Source organism: Neophocaena asiaeorientalis, unplaced genomic scaffold, assembly GCF_003031525.2.
Source record: "Neophocaena asiaeorientalis asiaeorientalis breed wild unplaced genomic scaffold, Neophocaena_asiaeorientalis_V1.1 scaffold114, whole genome shotgun sequence".
In the NCBI taxonomy this organism is placed as follows: domain Eukaryota; kingdom Metazoa; phylum Chordata; class Mammalia; order Artiodactyla; family Phocoenidae; genus Neophocaena; species Neophocaena asiaeorientalis.
The window spans coordinates 11829252-11844802 of record NW_020173116.1 but is presented as its reverse complement, the minus strand read 5'-3'; the positions used below and the strand labels follow the sequence as shown (position 1 = coordinate 11844802).

Here is a 15551-nt window from a genome sequence, read left to right as displayed (position 1 = left end):
TGCTGGTATTTTTTTTAAGATGTTTTTATTTTTTAACATCTTTATTGGAGTATAATTGCTTTACAATGGTGTGTTAGTTTCTGCTGTATAACAAAGTGAATCAGCTATACGTATACATATATCCCCATATCCCCTCCCTCTTGAGTCTCCCTCCCACCCTCCCTATCCCACCCCTCTAGGTGGGCACAAAGCACCGAGCTGATCTCCCTGTGCTATGCGGCTGCTTCCCACTAGCTACCTATTTTACATTTGGTGGTGTACATATGTCCATGCCACTCTCTCACTTTGGTTTTGATTCCAAAGTAATACTAGCTTCTTAGAGTTGGGACGAACTTGTGAGTTGGGAAATATTTACTCCCCTTCAATTTTTTGGAAGAGTTTATGCAGAACTGATATTATTTCTTCCTAACGTGTTTGATAGAATTTACCAGGGAAATTATTTAAACCTCAAGTTTTCTACGTGGAAAGATTTCTAACTGCAAATTCAATTTCTTTAATAGATAGAGGGCTATTCAAGTTATCTCTTGCTTCTTGAGTGAGGTTGGTAGTTTGTGTCATTCAAAGAATTTGTCCATTTCATCTAAGTGTCAATATTTTTTGCATAATTTTGTTCCTAATATTTTTTATTATCATTTTAATATTTTTACTGTAGTGCAGTGATATCACCTAATTCCTGCTATTGATATTTCTGTCTTCTATCTTTTATTCTTAATCATTCTGGCTAGAGCTTTATCAGTTTTACTGATCTCAAAGTATTAGCTTTAGTGTCATTGATTTTCTCTACTGTATTTCTGTTTTCTACTTAATTGCTTTCTGCTTTGATCTTTATTATTTCTTATCTTCTGTTCGCTTTGGGTGTAATGTTTCTTCTTCTAGTTCCTGAAAGTGGAGGCTGAAGTTATGATTTGACACTTCTCTGCTTTTTTTTTTTTTTTTTTTTGCGGTACGCGGGGGCTCCGGACATGCAGGCTGAGCGGCCATGGCTCACGGGCCCAGCCGCGCGTGGGATCTTCCCGGACCGGGGCACGAACCCGCGTCCCCTGCATCGGCAGGCGGACTCCCAACCACTGCGCCACCAGGGAAGCCCCCTCTGCCTTTTTAAATAGACATTTTGCGATGAAAATTTCTCTTCACGATACTACATTTCCATTTCTCCCTGCCTGGGCTTTGCTATTTTTGTCACTCATTTTGCTTTTACATATGTTATAAACCTTGCACTGTGCTATTATTATTTTGTTTAAACAGTCCATTTTCTTTTAAAGAAGTTTAAGTAATAATTCCATTGCCATTTCCCATGGTCTTTATTCCTCTGAATAGATCCATATCTCTAGCTATCATCATTTTCCTTCTGCCTAAAGGATTTCCTTTAATGTTTCTGTAGTTCAGATCTTCTGGTGATGAATTCAGCCTTTTACGTTCAAAACAGTTTAACTTTGTTTTTGAAAGATATTTTCAGTGTGTATAGAATTCTACGTTGACAGGGTTTTTGGTTTTTTTTTTTCCTTTCAGTACTTTATTAATAAAACTCCAAAGTCTGCTAGTCTGCATGGTTTCTGTAAGAAATCTGCCATTTTGTCGTCCTCATTCCTCTGCAGGTGTGTTTATTCTCCGGCTTTTATTAAGATTTTATAAAATTTAATTAATTTTAATCTTTTATTAAGATTTTATTCTTTATCACTGGCTTTAAGCAATTTGGTTACAATGAAATGGTATTTTTCTTTGTGTTTGTTGGGGTTCTTGGATCTGTGGGTTTATCATTTTCATCTAATTTGGAGACATTCTGGTCACTAATTTCAAATATTTCTTCTGTTACTCCCTTCCTTTGGGGGACTTCAGTTACATGTGTATTTGGCTCCTTGAAACTGTTCCAAGTTCACTGATGCTCTGTTCTTTTGTTTGTTTCCCCTCTATTTCACTTTGATAGTTTCTATTGCTGTGTGTTTAAACGTATTCATCTATTCTCTTCAGTGTCTAACCTGCAGTTAATCTCATCCAGTATATTTTTGTCTCAGACATGGTAGCTTTCATCTCAAGAAGTTAGAGGTGGGTCTTTCTTTCTCATATCTTCCAATCCACTACTTACTTCTTTGAACATATGGAATACAGTTATAAAAAGCTGCTTTAAGGTCCTCGTCTGCTAATTCTAACACCTGTGTTAGTTCTTAGCTGGTTTTGATTGACTGATCTCTCTCCTCATTGTTTTCCTACTTCTTTGTATACCTGGTGAATTTTTTTTATTGGATGCCAAGCATTCTGGATTTTGACTTGTTGGATGCTGGGTATTTTTGTGTTCTGGGATGCATTTGAGTTCTTGGAAATGTTTGATGATTTGGGTGCTGCTTTGTGCCTTGTTTGGCAGGGGCACAGCAGCATTGGGTCTAGGGTTCATTTTGCCCCACTGCGGAAGCATGATCCTTCTTAGTCCTCTACCAGATGCCTGCAAATTAGGTTTTCCAGCCTGGGTGGTAGGAATAGAAATTATTCCTGGCCTTCTGCACCATCTAATCCTTTCAGAGCGGCACTTTTTCTGGCCTCAGGTAATTTCCTCACATACATGTGCGGACTGGTACTCTGCTGATTCTTTTTTTTTTTTTTTTTAACAGAGTCAACAGGATTATTTATTTTCAGAGCAGAGAAGAAGAGCGTTTTAACGGTTTGCATGTTTGTTTATAATTACAAGTTTACATTTGCTCCAACAGAGCAGCCGCGTTGCTATGTTCTAATTCTTAGCCATTAATTCCTACAAAAATAAACCTAAGCTTTTACAGTAACTTAATCGACACAGAACTAAAACCGTTCCGCCTACTTAAAGGGATTTAGTTACCAAGGCGCTTATGCTCACCACAATGCCCTGTCGGAGGGACGCACGCTTCTACTGAAGGTCTGATCCCTTTGCTCATGCCACAAATTTATATTCCCCACCCTCCCTCCACCCACCAGTAAAACAAAAACACAGAACTATTTACAATTGAGAGGAAATACGTTCTCGGTCAACCAACCTTGCAAAAAAACAGACTGGCTCATTTCCAAGTGGATGAGACACTGAACAGTGTTCGGCCAGAGTCCAACGCTGACTGGCCTGGGTCAGGGACTGGCAGGGAGAGGGCAGGAGGGAGAGGGACGCCGCAGAGGAGCTTGTCCTGGGCGTTCACCCCCAGCCTGGATTCCTATGGAAGCCACACTCCAAGTGACAGCTCCCAGCTCCCTCCCGTTCAGGGCCCCATCCTACGCCTCCAGCAACCCGGACCCCGCCAGCCCTCTGCCAGCGCTCTACCTTGACGTCGCCGCTCAGGATGTCAGGGTCGTCTGGTTTGCTTCTACAACATGATCGTGGGACACCCCACTTTCCATGCCCCCATGCTGGCCATGCCTGGCTCCTAGGCCCCGCCTGTGGCAGTGGGTACCAGGCCAGCAGCACCAGAGGCCGGTTGGATTACAGAGATGCGATTGGCTGCCGCACTTGCCAAATGGGATTTGGTTCCACGTTAAAAAATCAAAGCCGTCCGAAAAAGGTCACAAAGTGAGGATCACGCTTTCGCTCTAGAAACCTTTCTGCAAAATACCAAAGCCTTAGCGTCGGGCTGTGCACAGCTAAAAAGGAAAAGTAGGCCAAGACACCTCCAAGAGGTTCCCACATACGCGTCCCCCCAAAAAGTGGTTCTAACTCAGACCACGTCCAAGTTCAGTTCAGTCCAAAACATAAGCAGTAGCATGGGAATTTTCCAAACTCAGTAAACAAAGTGATCCACGACTCCCGCAGTAAGTGCAGCGTTTTCCAGCATCCTCGTAGACACAGTCTGGTGTCTGTGCCACTTCAGCAAGAGCCTTCAGCTGCCTCCTTACACCCGGCCAGTCCCAGCTCTTTGGAAGTCGGGTTACGACGGGTTGCACCGTTGCCCCCGCCCCCTCGAAATTCACCCCGGAAACTACGGCCACAAAGAAACCTTCCCGACACCCCGAAGGTCTCATTGTTGAGCCTCCTCTCTTCAGCCCACGTCGTCCGCCCGGACGGAACTGGTCTTGAGTTCGGAGGAAATGTTGTCAAAGAAGGACTTGGATTTGTCATCGTAGCAGTTGGGCCCCAGGTGGTCCTCCTCAGGCAGGGGCCTCGTCACTCTGGGTCACCACCGCCAGGTCCTTCTCCTCCCCTTTCTCAGCTTTGTCGTCTTTAAAATTCAGTTTCTTCTTAAAATCTTTGTCCAGCTCCTCTCGGTTGAACTGGGCATTTACACTCTCAAAGTCAAAGTCGCCTTCAAACTTGATTGTGTTTTCCTTGACGGTAGTTGGACGGCTTTGCCCTCTGGAGCCATTCCTTGTTCGTCTGTCCCCCGACCGCCTCCTCTGAGGTCTTCTGTTCTCATCATTCACCTGCCCTTGAGTCTGCCCAGCTGCCGGCTGAGCTGCATCGCTGGCAGCCTTGCTGCTTGGCGGGGCTGGGCACCCGTTGAGCTGCATCCCCGCGGTGCCCTTGCCAGGTAACAGCTTTTTGGTGTTCAGGTTATCAAGAGAACCAGTCTGGACAGCCTCTGCTCCACCATGGGGCTCTTGCTGACTGAGAGAGCCAGAAAGCCAGCTCCTAAACCCAAGGAAGCGGCATGCTGCTGGCTGAGCAGGGAGCTGGCGGCCAGCTGGCTGTAAGGCGGCATCCCTCGGAAGGGGCTGGAAGGCACGTGTGGCTGGAAGGAGGAGGCCGAGCCCAGGGAAGACTGAACAATAGCAGGGAGCGCGTGCTGAGCTTTCGGAGGTTCGCACACAGTAATGTCTTTGATGTCACTTCCCCGGGAGATGATGCACTCATAAAGTTCCTCTCTAGGGGGGACAGGCCTATCTGTGGGACGGTCTTCAGTACCAAAGGACCTCACTTGGGTGAGCGCCACCGTGGAGGTGTCCATGGCGACGGTGTAGAGAACGCCCTCGTAGAGGATCCGCGCCTTGGAGATGAGGCTGATCTCGTTGCCCAAGTACGGGATGCCCGAGGGCCTGCGCGGGGACCAGACAGAGAGCGACGGCATGCAGCCCTCTGCTGATCCTTAAAGGGGGCCCTCTGCAGATCCGAAGTTCTCTCTTGCGCCAGCTCCCTCTCCTCTGGCATCCTTTCTGTGAACTGTAGCCACCTTGGTCTCCCTTGGCTCTCGGCTCCATCTTACCCATTCAGGAAGCTGGCTGAACTCTGTCTGGATCCCCCTCCCCCAAGGAATTGGCTGGACACCTTCCCGTGGCCTGAAAATTCTCCCAGTTGATGACCAAGAGCATTCATAAGGTCCACCTCATTTGTTTTCCTCTCAGGGACCACTGTCCTTCACTGGCTGATGTCCAGTATTTTAAAACCTCTGGTTTCATGTATTTTATGGAGTGCTTTTCGTTGTTGTCTCCAGTGAGAAAGTAAATCCAGGCCCAGTGACTCAGTCTTGGCTGGCAGCAGAATTCTGCCACATAGTTTCTGAAGTTCGCAGATATTACCTTCCGCCGTGAACATGCCACAAATTCTTTACACATCTCAAAAAAATTTGGGGTTGGAAATATTTTTGAAATATTTATAAAACATAAGCTAGAATTAATAAATGTCAGACAAGACCAAGAATTTTGAGGAAGGAAGTAGACTGTGAATGATGTCAAGCAAAACACAACCTGGCAACTGTCAGGTTCTAGAGGCACAGAGACCAGTCGGGAGGCACCAGAAAAACTCCCCAGGTTGTGAAGCAAGGAAGGAGGATAGGAAGGGAAGAGAAGAGGAAAGGAGAGAGGGAAGGAGAGAGAGAAGGAGGAAGACCTCTGAATCCACTATCTCCAGGCTTGCCAAACCCAAGAATGCTGAAGGAAGAATTATTATCCATCATGATCACTTGAATACAGGCATCAGGAGGGAGGCATTGAGAAGAAATTGTAAGAATGTTGAAAGAAGATGTTTAAAGAGAAAAAGATATTCTACATTAGTGGTCCTCAAAGGTCCCTGAGACCCTTCCAGGGGGTCCGTAAGGTCAAAACTACTTTGATACTAATTCAAAGATGATCTGTGCCTTTTCCACACAAATTCTCTCGCAAAAAGCTACGTGATGTATAATACCTCAAAGACTGAATGCAGATGCAGACATGAGAATTCATCTGTCTCCTGTTGAGCCAGATATTAAAGAGATTTCCAGAACAATGTAAACAACGTAAAATAATGCCAGAAAAAAGTCTGTTTTTTCTACTTGTTTTTAAAATCTAATCTATTTTTCTTTTTTGCGGTACGCGGGCCTCTCACTGCTGTGGCCTCTGCCGTTGCGGAGCACAGGCTCCGGACGCACAGGCCCAGCGGCCATGGCTCACGGGCCCAGCCGTTCCACGGCACGTGGGATCTTCCCGGACCAGGGCACGAACCCGCGTCCCCTGCGTCGGCAGGCGGACTCCCAACCACTGCGCCACCAGGGAAGCCCAAAAATCTAATTATTTTATAAAAGAGATGTTACTTATGTTAACAGATAATGAAGTTATTATTTTTGAATGATCAATAAAAATTCATTTTAAAATTTGTGTTCACTTCTAAAACTGTCAGTATCAATAGTTAACCCATGTAAATAAATCTCTTTAGAGTTCTCAATAATTTTGAAGTGTGAAAGGGGTCCTTAAATCAAAAGTTGAGAACTTCTGTTCTACCTAAAGCTTGGGCAGCCCTATGGAGACCACCATGTAGTTCAGGGAAGCATCTTCCCAGAAGCAAGGACCAAGGGCAGATCAAGAGGTCAGAAGGGAGAATCATCCCCGCACCAGCTGCTTCACCTGTTACCCAGACTTTGAAATGATATTTCACTGAACAGCAGCCCCTCTAAGCCTCACCCATGAGGAACCATGCCCTCGCTCACCACCGCGATCTGAGCTGCTCTCTTAGGTTACACAAGTCCCACCCTGAGTTTCTCAAAGGCTATGCAAAATAGCCAGTGCCATTTACAGTTTACTTCACTACCGTGTCCCTAACTGTTCCTCTGACCCAAGCCTAGTGATGCTCCTTTATGTAGGAAGGAAATGTACAAGCAACAAGCACCTATTACACGTCCGACAGTAAGTTAGATGCTTTAATAGGACACCCATTGAATGCTCACCATGCTGTGAGCGGTATCACCATCCCCTTATTTTATAGACAGAATCAGACATTCTAGGGAGCTTAAGGAACTCACCCAACTGCAAAATAACCAAATGAACTGGAGCTCAGGTCACTCTCCAAAATTGATGGTCTTTCCCATCCACACTGCTGCCCTTTACTGCTCCAACATTTGTCACCGTTGTGGTGATGTTGTGTGTGAAGTTAAAAACTCCCTAAAATAGGTAGGAGCTGGGAGACCTGCTTTCCAGAACAAAAGGAGTATAGCCTGGTGGTTCGGAGTGTAGACACTGGTGGTTCTGAGCTCCACCATATCCAAGCCGTGTGTGGCTGAGCCAGTCGTAGCTTCTCGGTGTCTGTGTCCTTGATGGTAAAGTGATGTTATAAATAGTCTCCACTTTACTGAGCTGTGTGTGAGGACTGAATGAGTTAATATGTAAAAAGCATTTAAACACTGTCTGACACATACATAGTCAAGAGTACAGAGGATCATTATTTGTCATACACACTTGGGTAACTCGCTCAGCCTCCTTGAATCTGTGGAAAGGGTATAACATTCCTGCCCTGATAACCACAGAGTTACTGAGAGATTTACAGGTAATGAATATGCCTGAGAGTGTTTTTAACCGAATATTATACAAATAAGCAAATATTACTGAAGCATTAATAGCCATAACCTCCTAATGTGATATTTTGGGGTAGGGATATTTCTGGTAAAGGGTGGGTCAATATTTCTGGCAAAAAGACTATATACACTAGTATATACACCACAGCTGATAAGGCCCTCATTCCAAAAACACCAATCAAAACCACATCTAAGAAGCAGGGTTTTTCTGCACAAATACTCCAGTCTAAAGTAATCAGGTGTGAGATGTACAAACAGCTCGGTGTCCATGGGATAGGATGGTGAATTTAGTCAATATCACGAAAAACTCTAAGGAACCGAAATCTAAACAGTACTCAAAGACTGCGAAGGGCTTCAGGGAAACAAAATGTTGGTTTGCAACCAGAAGTTTCTCAACATCCCTTACGCAAACCCAGAAATGTAATTATTGCCATGCTAAAGTGGTTGTTTCTCTTCATTTCTCATTGTTAAAAAACTTTACCCAAACTTGAATCATTTCCTGTCTTAACAACTGCAATCTCTCTTTCCCGTTCTTCCTACACAACTAAACTCCCAATCACCACTGTCAAAGAAATTCCCCTCCTCATTGCCAAATAGATATCCCAAGCCATAAGATGTCACGTGCACACGTGTGCGCGCACACACACACACACACACACAGGCACACGCATGCACATGCGCGCGCGTTCCTACCCTACTGAAGTCCCTACTGGTGCTTCACAGCATGTCACCATCTAACTTGCTGTATATATTCCGTCATGATCTTGTTTATTAACCATCTACTTCTACTAGTATGTGTGCACCCGGAGGATAGGATTTTGGTCTGTTTTATTCACTGTCGTACTATCATTTTCTAGAAGAAAGCCTGATATGTAGTAGATGCATTTTGCATTATGTAAGATGAATAAATGAACCAATCATTTAACTCTGCACTTTGAAAACTCTTGTGCTTGATTTCAGTATTTTTCATCCCTTCCGCTTAACAACACTTTGTCTTCCTTGTCCAGCTCTTTTTCACAGCCCTGATAGGACTCTTCAGCTGTCTTTGTTTTGTCTCACCGGGCACTGTCCATGAATGTACAGGTCTTGAGTTTTAGGGCGACTTTTCTGTATTGGATCCTTCTAAAGGTAGCCGGGGAGCTGACTCAGCCAATGGGACTTCAAAGGATGGAGACCTGGAGCAAAGTGTTTCTCACCCTTGACTCAGTGGGGGAATGAGCAGAGAAAGCTGAAGTCTGAATCACCACCTCCAGGGCTGCTGCAGGCAAAGGCCCAGAGGAGGAATGTGTGCATCAGACCGGCTGCTCCAATCCTGGCTTGCCTCCTGGGCTGACAAGTGGGCTGGGAAGAGAAGTGGCTCTCTTGATGCTATTTACTGAAGCATGGCACCTTCAAGCCCAGGCTGGGCAGCCACTGACCCCAGATATGGGAAGGGGACCCCGTGAATAAGAGCGAGGGATACCTGGGTCAGGAGGTGCCAAACCTGGCTGTGCACCAGAGTCTCCTGGACATTCTAGAGTCCTGCCTCCTGAGTGGAATCTCTACAGGTGGTGCCTGGATATCTGTATGTCTTAAGAGCTACCAACTGCTCCCCAGACCAACCCTTGGTAACCAACAAGCCGAGAAGACCACTAAGGACCCTTCCAAGCCATGATTACGAGACTCTGAGACCTCCAGAGAGGTAGGGCATGGCCCAGGGGAGTTTTAAGTGGAGGTGGAGGTACTTCGGTTGGCCTGTGTTGGGGAGGGTGCCTTGTTTAGTGGACAGAAGCTGGGGCTTCTAGAGGTTCTGCAACACCCAGGACATCACTGCACAACAAACTGCCCCCCATCCTACCAAATTTTCAAACATCCCACACAACCTGAATGTAGGTAAGATCCGAGCCTGGAACCTAACTCTGTTTTTCATAGAAACAGGAAGTATTTTTGTGCAGTTTTACTACATATTGAATTTTGCAGAAATGCAGTTGCCATGAAAATTGAGGGGAAGTAGAACTTTTCTTCCTGAAATTAAAAAAAATATTTTTCATCATGGGAAAAGTCACTGATGGCTCCACCACGCATGACATCTGAAGCTCCAGAGAGGGACAGACTCTCTCCATCTGGCTTTGCGGCTACCACATTACAGACTTGTCTGTGCGTATCTGCACACCTGACGGCTTCTGTCTCCCTGTTCAGTGGTGCCCACAAATGTCCATGTTGAACTGAACATGGAATAGCTTTCATTTCTCCTTCACATCATGCTTAGTGTAATATAGTTACATGTTTAATGTCATGTATAGATAGAATACGTTATCAGTGAATTTCATTATAAGTTTGTAAAGAGAATGTTATAAAATATGCATTAAGGAAAGGAGCATTAAGTCTGTTGAAGCCAAGAACCACTGATCCAAACCTCTTAACTCATCCCTCAAAACAAAGCCACCACTCAGCCATAAAAAACGAATGAAATAATGCCATGTTCAGCAATATGGACGGACCTAGAGATTACCGTACTAAGTAAGCCAAAGACAAAAATCATGTGATATCATTTATATGTGGAATCTAAAAAACTTGACACAAATAAACTTATTTACCAAATAGAAATAGACTCAGACATAGAAAACAAACTCATGGTTTCCAAAGGGGATAGTGGGAAGGGGTGGGGGGATAAATCAGGAGGTTGGGATTAACATATACACACTTCTATATATAAAATAAATAAACAACAAGGTCCTACTGTATAGTCCAGGGAACTATATTCAGTACCTTCTAATAACACATAATGGAAAATAATCTGGCAAAGAAGAGATAATATATGTATAACTGAATCACTTTGCTGTATACCTGAAACTAACACAACACTGTAAATGAATGTACCTGTGACCAAGGGGGAAGGAGATACTGTTTGTACCAGACTAGATCCCAGCTGAGAATTATTCTTCATGCAGAGGTAATGAGGGAAGTTGCAAGAGAAAATCCTCTAGTGTGGTTTTCCTACCAAGTTGTTCTGCAGAGGAAAGATGGCACCTGCTAAATGATCAGTGGGTTCTAGATGGCTGGGGAGTAGCTGAAGAGGAGCCTCCAGGATACCCTCCCAGTCGTCATCCTCCAAAGCTATAAGGGTGGCCATTCCGCCATCTTCCTCTCCATCCTCAGCTAAACTTCTCCTGCCTCAGCCGTGGTCGTTGCCATCTGAGTGCTTTACTTAGATGGACTTTCCTCTCCCCCCTTCCTCTTTCCATCCTTTGCCCCCTCTTCCTCTCCTTCTTATTCTTCATCTCCCTCTACAATCTCTTCCAAGTCTCATTCCTTGCTCTCCATGCACCAAGATAGACCCATATGAGATACTACCTGTATTTTTATATTTTCTTGGAATTGTATCAACGTACCTTATTTTAAACTGTAACATTTTATCATTGTATATACGTAAAGTATTGATATAATTCATAAGGATTCCCCCCAGCCTTTTCATTTGCCATTAACATTTATGGTATCTTCTGCTCTGATTTACTCAAATTTGTTTTAAGCCTAGAATTCTGGGAATACTTCATTCCGAAAAAGCTAAATGCATTTATGAGAAAACTCAGCCTGCTTCTCAAAGTGGGGCTGCTGATGCTTTTCCCAATAAGATATAAATACAATTTTACATATAATAAGAATAGCACAGCATTGGAAGGTCTGAGGTTAAATGTCTTTGACTGATGAAATTTGGCGTTTTACTAGGTTATCTTCTGAATCAACACGCCTTGGATTGGAATGCAGTGTCACCTTAAGGAAACAGACTGAATGCATTCGAATACTTAACTCAAGGCCGCGTTCAGCCTTGCTCCATTTATATAATGTCTTTGGGTTGGTGTCTACTCAGTGTACAGTGTACCCCCATTTCTCAGGAAAGGGAACCAGCTTCCCTGTTCCGCCACTTCCCGTCTATAGATGTGGCCCTAGGGATGAAGGGATGATACCCTGGGCCGTGGCTGGCTGGGCCAAGAGCGTCTGCTAGGCCCAAAGCTAGAGCATTCACTTTCTCTCTCCCCAGAACTTTGCATCCAACCTGAAACACACATCCTATGAGTCACGGTTGGAGTCAAAACAAAGAAGGTGCTATTCTGCTTAGAAATTCATCTGGGACATGCGGGGCGGCTATGTTTTCCTCTATATGAACCAGAGATGCAAAGAAAGGCAGTTTTCATAGAAAGAGAGAAGCAAGAAGTGGAGATAAGAAGAGAGAAAGACTCCTCAGGCTCCGCCAGGCAACCTCCCAGGCTGTTGCGGAAGCTAGGTGGCACCCCTGAAGGTTGGCTACAATTTCTCTTTTTCTTTGCTTGAGCAAAGGCAGCTCATTTCAACAAGCTCATGGTTCTTGCCATCGCCAAATCCTATCGCTTGTTATCACCAACGTCTACCTGAGTGCATCTCACTCTTCATGGTGAAGTTTTTCTCAGATTTGGTTGTTATTACACAATTTGATCCCTCTCTACTTCATGTCCACTCATTCGTTATTGTGTCTGTGTGTGTGTGACAGAGACAGAGAGAGAACTGACATAGAAAGCTCTGACCTAAGTATAGAAGTTTTCAAAGAAAGGCACTGTTTGAGGTTAACCTGTTCCTAAAGAGGACGTCCAGCTAACCCCAAAGTGTCCTGAAAGATGGCCTTCACCTCTGGATCCATCGGGCCCTCGGGCCTGGCTCTCACTGTACAGACTCGGGAATTCAGGTTTTGTCGTGTTTCACACGCATACTATTCTCGTGAGGCAGATGTGTCAGTCCAGAAAGGAGCTCTGACTATTTAGCTTAAAATAAAACCTGTAACTTCCAAAGGGACAAGCTATTATTATTTACTGACAGCACGTTTTCTTCTTCCAGGAAGGACACATTGGGAAACCACAATCGCATCAGAAGTGTTCTTAATGACCAAGGAATCAGACAGAAGGCTGGGTCCAGTGTTTAATGGCATCCATCTTGGGGACCTTCATCCCCACTCTGCATCAGCACTTCTCAGCGGCTGTGACTGGTGCGTAGCCGGGGTGGGCACTGTCGCATTTATCCAGGGGTCCGTACATCTTGCTCCACGGCAGCCTCAGGCTCTTTTTTCTCTTTAGCTGTATTCCAGGATATAGCATGGAAGCCAACCTATTGCATGAAGGTGGTCTAATGCCATTTATACTGATTAAAAGGGTGATCTTTTGTACTGGGAATTACATTTCTTGAAAGTATTAAACAATGTATATTCTTTCTGGGTCACCCTTTAATTGTTTCTGGTTGCCTGATAACTTCCTACCTTTGAAGGAGAGGCATCCATTACCTTGGGGAGAAGAAGACGGAGGCTAGAACAAAGAAGGTATTGCTTGTCTTAAAACTCCAGAGTAGAGTTTAAGGCCATGGCCAGACAATTGCCTAAGCCAAGTGTCCTTAATTGTAACAGGTGCAGTAGGAAAGGAAAAAAGAAAATGCTGACAAGTAACTATGACCTATCACCTATTGCAAGATGTATCTTAAAATGTGGTGGAAAATGTGCCAGGCTTTGCCGAGAGACAAGAGGGATTTAACTGGAGCTCCTCAAACTGGGCTTCACTTCTCAAGAGTCAGAGGGGAAGAGTGGACCCACACACCAGAGAGTGAGTTGGGCTGGACTAGAACAGGGAGGCCTTCCACCCAGCCCAGGAGGGCACGGCCTGTGGCCGATGGGAAGAGCCCACAGAAAGAGAAAACGGACGAAGCAAGAGCTTGGCTCTGAGGGTCAAGTCTGGAAGCGGGGGTAGAAACCTACGGTCACTGGGCTCGTGGCTTCCTCCCCCGGGGGAGCCCGGGAGGTGGCAACTGCCCCAGAAAGGTGGGCGCAGAGTGAGACCCGGCTTCCAGCCAGGCACAGAAGGATCCCAGAGCCCGGGGGCACCAGCAGAGTGGGGGAAGCCACCAAGAGCTCCTGGGACCAGGAAGCTGGAGTCCAGAAGCCTCACATCTGGTGCAATGGCAGGGCCCACGGCTGTTGGCACCGAGCAGCTTCATGGCCCACACCCAGTGAGACCTGTCACACCACAGCTGACACACAGGGTACAGGAGGCCACAAGGACCCAAGGACGGGGGCTACCACCTGACCCGGCAGGATGAGGCAACTCCCCTTGAGGGGGGCAGGCTGGGACCTCTCCACAACCCCTGCAGATGCCACACCAACATAAGGGAGAGGGCCAGTGGCAGCCGGAGGGGTTGCCCTGAAAGGCCAGGTCCTAAGAGTTACTGAGATTTAAAATAAACTCAGTGACGGACCTAGTCATGCCTGCCCTGGGCTAAAAACCTTGACCTGGACGGAGCATGCTGGAACTCATTAATCCTGGCATGTATTCATTCAGTAAATATTTATGGAGCACATACTACCTGCCGGGCAACGTTCTAGCTACTTGGGATGGATACGAGAACGAATCACACAAAAGCCCTACCGTGGAGCCTACATTCCGCAGGGGGTGAACCGATAGTAAACTGTGACCATAATAAAGAAGGGACTTCCATGGGATGTGAGACGCGAACCTGGAAAATAAGTGTCTGCCTCAAGGAGTCTGGGCCTGAGAGCAAAACCGTGTCCAGTTACACAATATCCATCCCCACCGGCGCCCCTACACTTGTGTATGCCAGCGTCGCCTCCCTCTGAAGGACCCTGAGGACAGAAGGATGAACACAAGGTAGGCCGTGTCCTCGAGGACCTGACAGCCCAGCCTGTGAGTTTGCACCGTGGGCTTCGCGGGGCAGGAACTGTGTCCTTTCCTTCATTTAATAAATGTTTACCGAGCACCCAGTGAAATGCATGCCTGGCGCTGGGCACTCACACGAGACATTCACAAAGCACACACGGCCTACACAGCACACACAGAAGATACACACATACAGCAAACAGTACACCCTCACACAACACACACAGAAAAGTCACACAACATACCACATACACAAAACCACACACTCACACAACATACACAAAACATACACACGGCAAACACAACACCTGCCTCACACAACACACATGCTGACCCAACACACACATCCAAGTCTCCGTGCTGAAATGTTTTCACATTAAAGCCCCCAGGACAGAGATGCAGGCTGATGGGGCCAACCAACCAGGCAAAATACGACCACATGGAGGTGGTGAACGGAACAAAAGCCTTAAGACCTGGGTGGGGTGGGGTGGGGGTGGGGGGTCCCGGTGGAGACACTTCAGGACAACACTTGGGGGTCCCAAGTTCCCGCAGGCGCCCCCCGCAGGCTCTGAGGAGGGATTTATGACCATGACAGTTGTTTACAATCAAGAGCTCGGGGTCTGCTCTCATGATGTAATTTCTTTAAGATGCTCTAGACTCTGTTCCTGCAGGGCCGAGAGGGCCACCTGGCACCAGGTGTACCTGTGTGTCTCTCAACACCTGGCGCTTCAGTAAAGGTTATAGTCACATTGTACAACTGTGTCATCGGGGTTTCTGTCCAGAAGTTAGTCTGATGCAGTGAAGTTTAAAACAATAACCTGCCGACAGCATGAAATTTATTTTCTAACTTTCAGCGGATCAAAGGAAGTGCAATTTGGCTTCCATAGTGAATATCCCCGTTTTGCATGATAGCACAAAGTGTTTTGAGAGGAAAAACCCTCTGTGGTCAAAGGCATATATATCTTTGAAGTGCAGTAAGGAGCTTATGTTTTAACTAGATATTCTTGAATTATTGAAAGAAAGTTCCAATCTCACTATGGCACGAAGTTACAGCTTTTACCATTACCCTCTGATAAACGTTTCTTTGGTCCCAGCTGAGCTGTATATCTTATTCTGAGCAATTTTAAATGAATACGTGTGTGTGTGTGTGTGTGTGTGTGTGTGTGTGTGTATACATATATAT

The 15551-nt window shown here is 45.8% G+C and overlaps 1 protein-coding gene and 1 pseudogene across 3 annotated transcripts in view; both read right to left on the bottom strand.

The window, feature by feature from the left end:
- The window catches only part of IL1R1 (interleukin 1 receptor type 1), a 158023-nt gene that overhangs the window by 51896 nt on the left and 90576 nt on the right, over positions 1-15551 (bottom strand). The window lies entirely within an intron of this gene.
- LOC112398997 (protein LSM14 homolog B pseudogene) lies at positions 3840-5012 on the bottom strand (annotated as a pseudogene).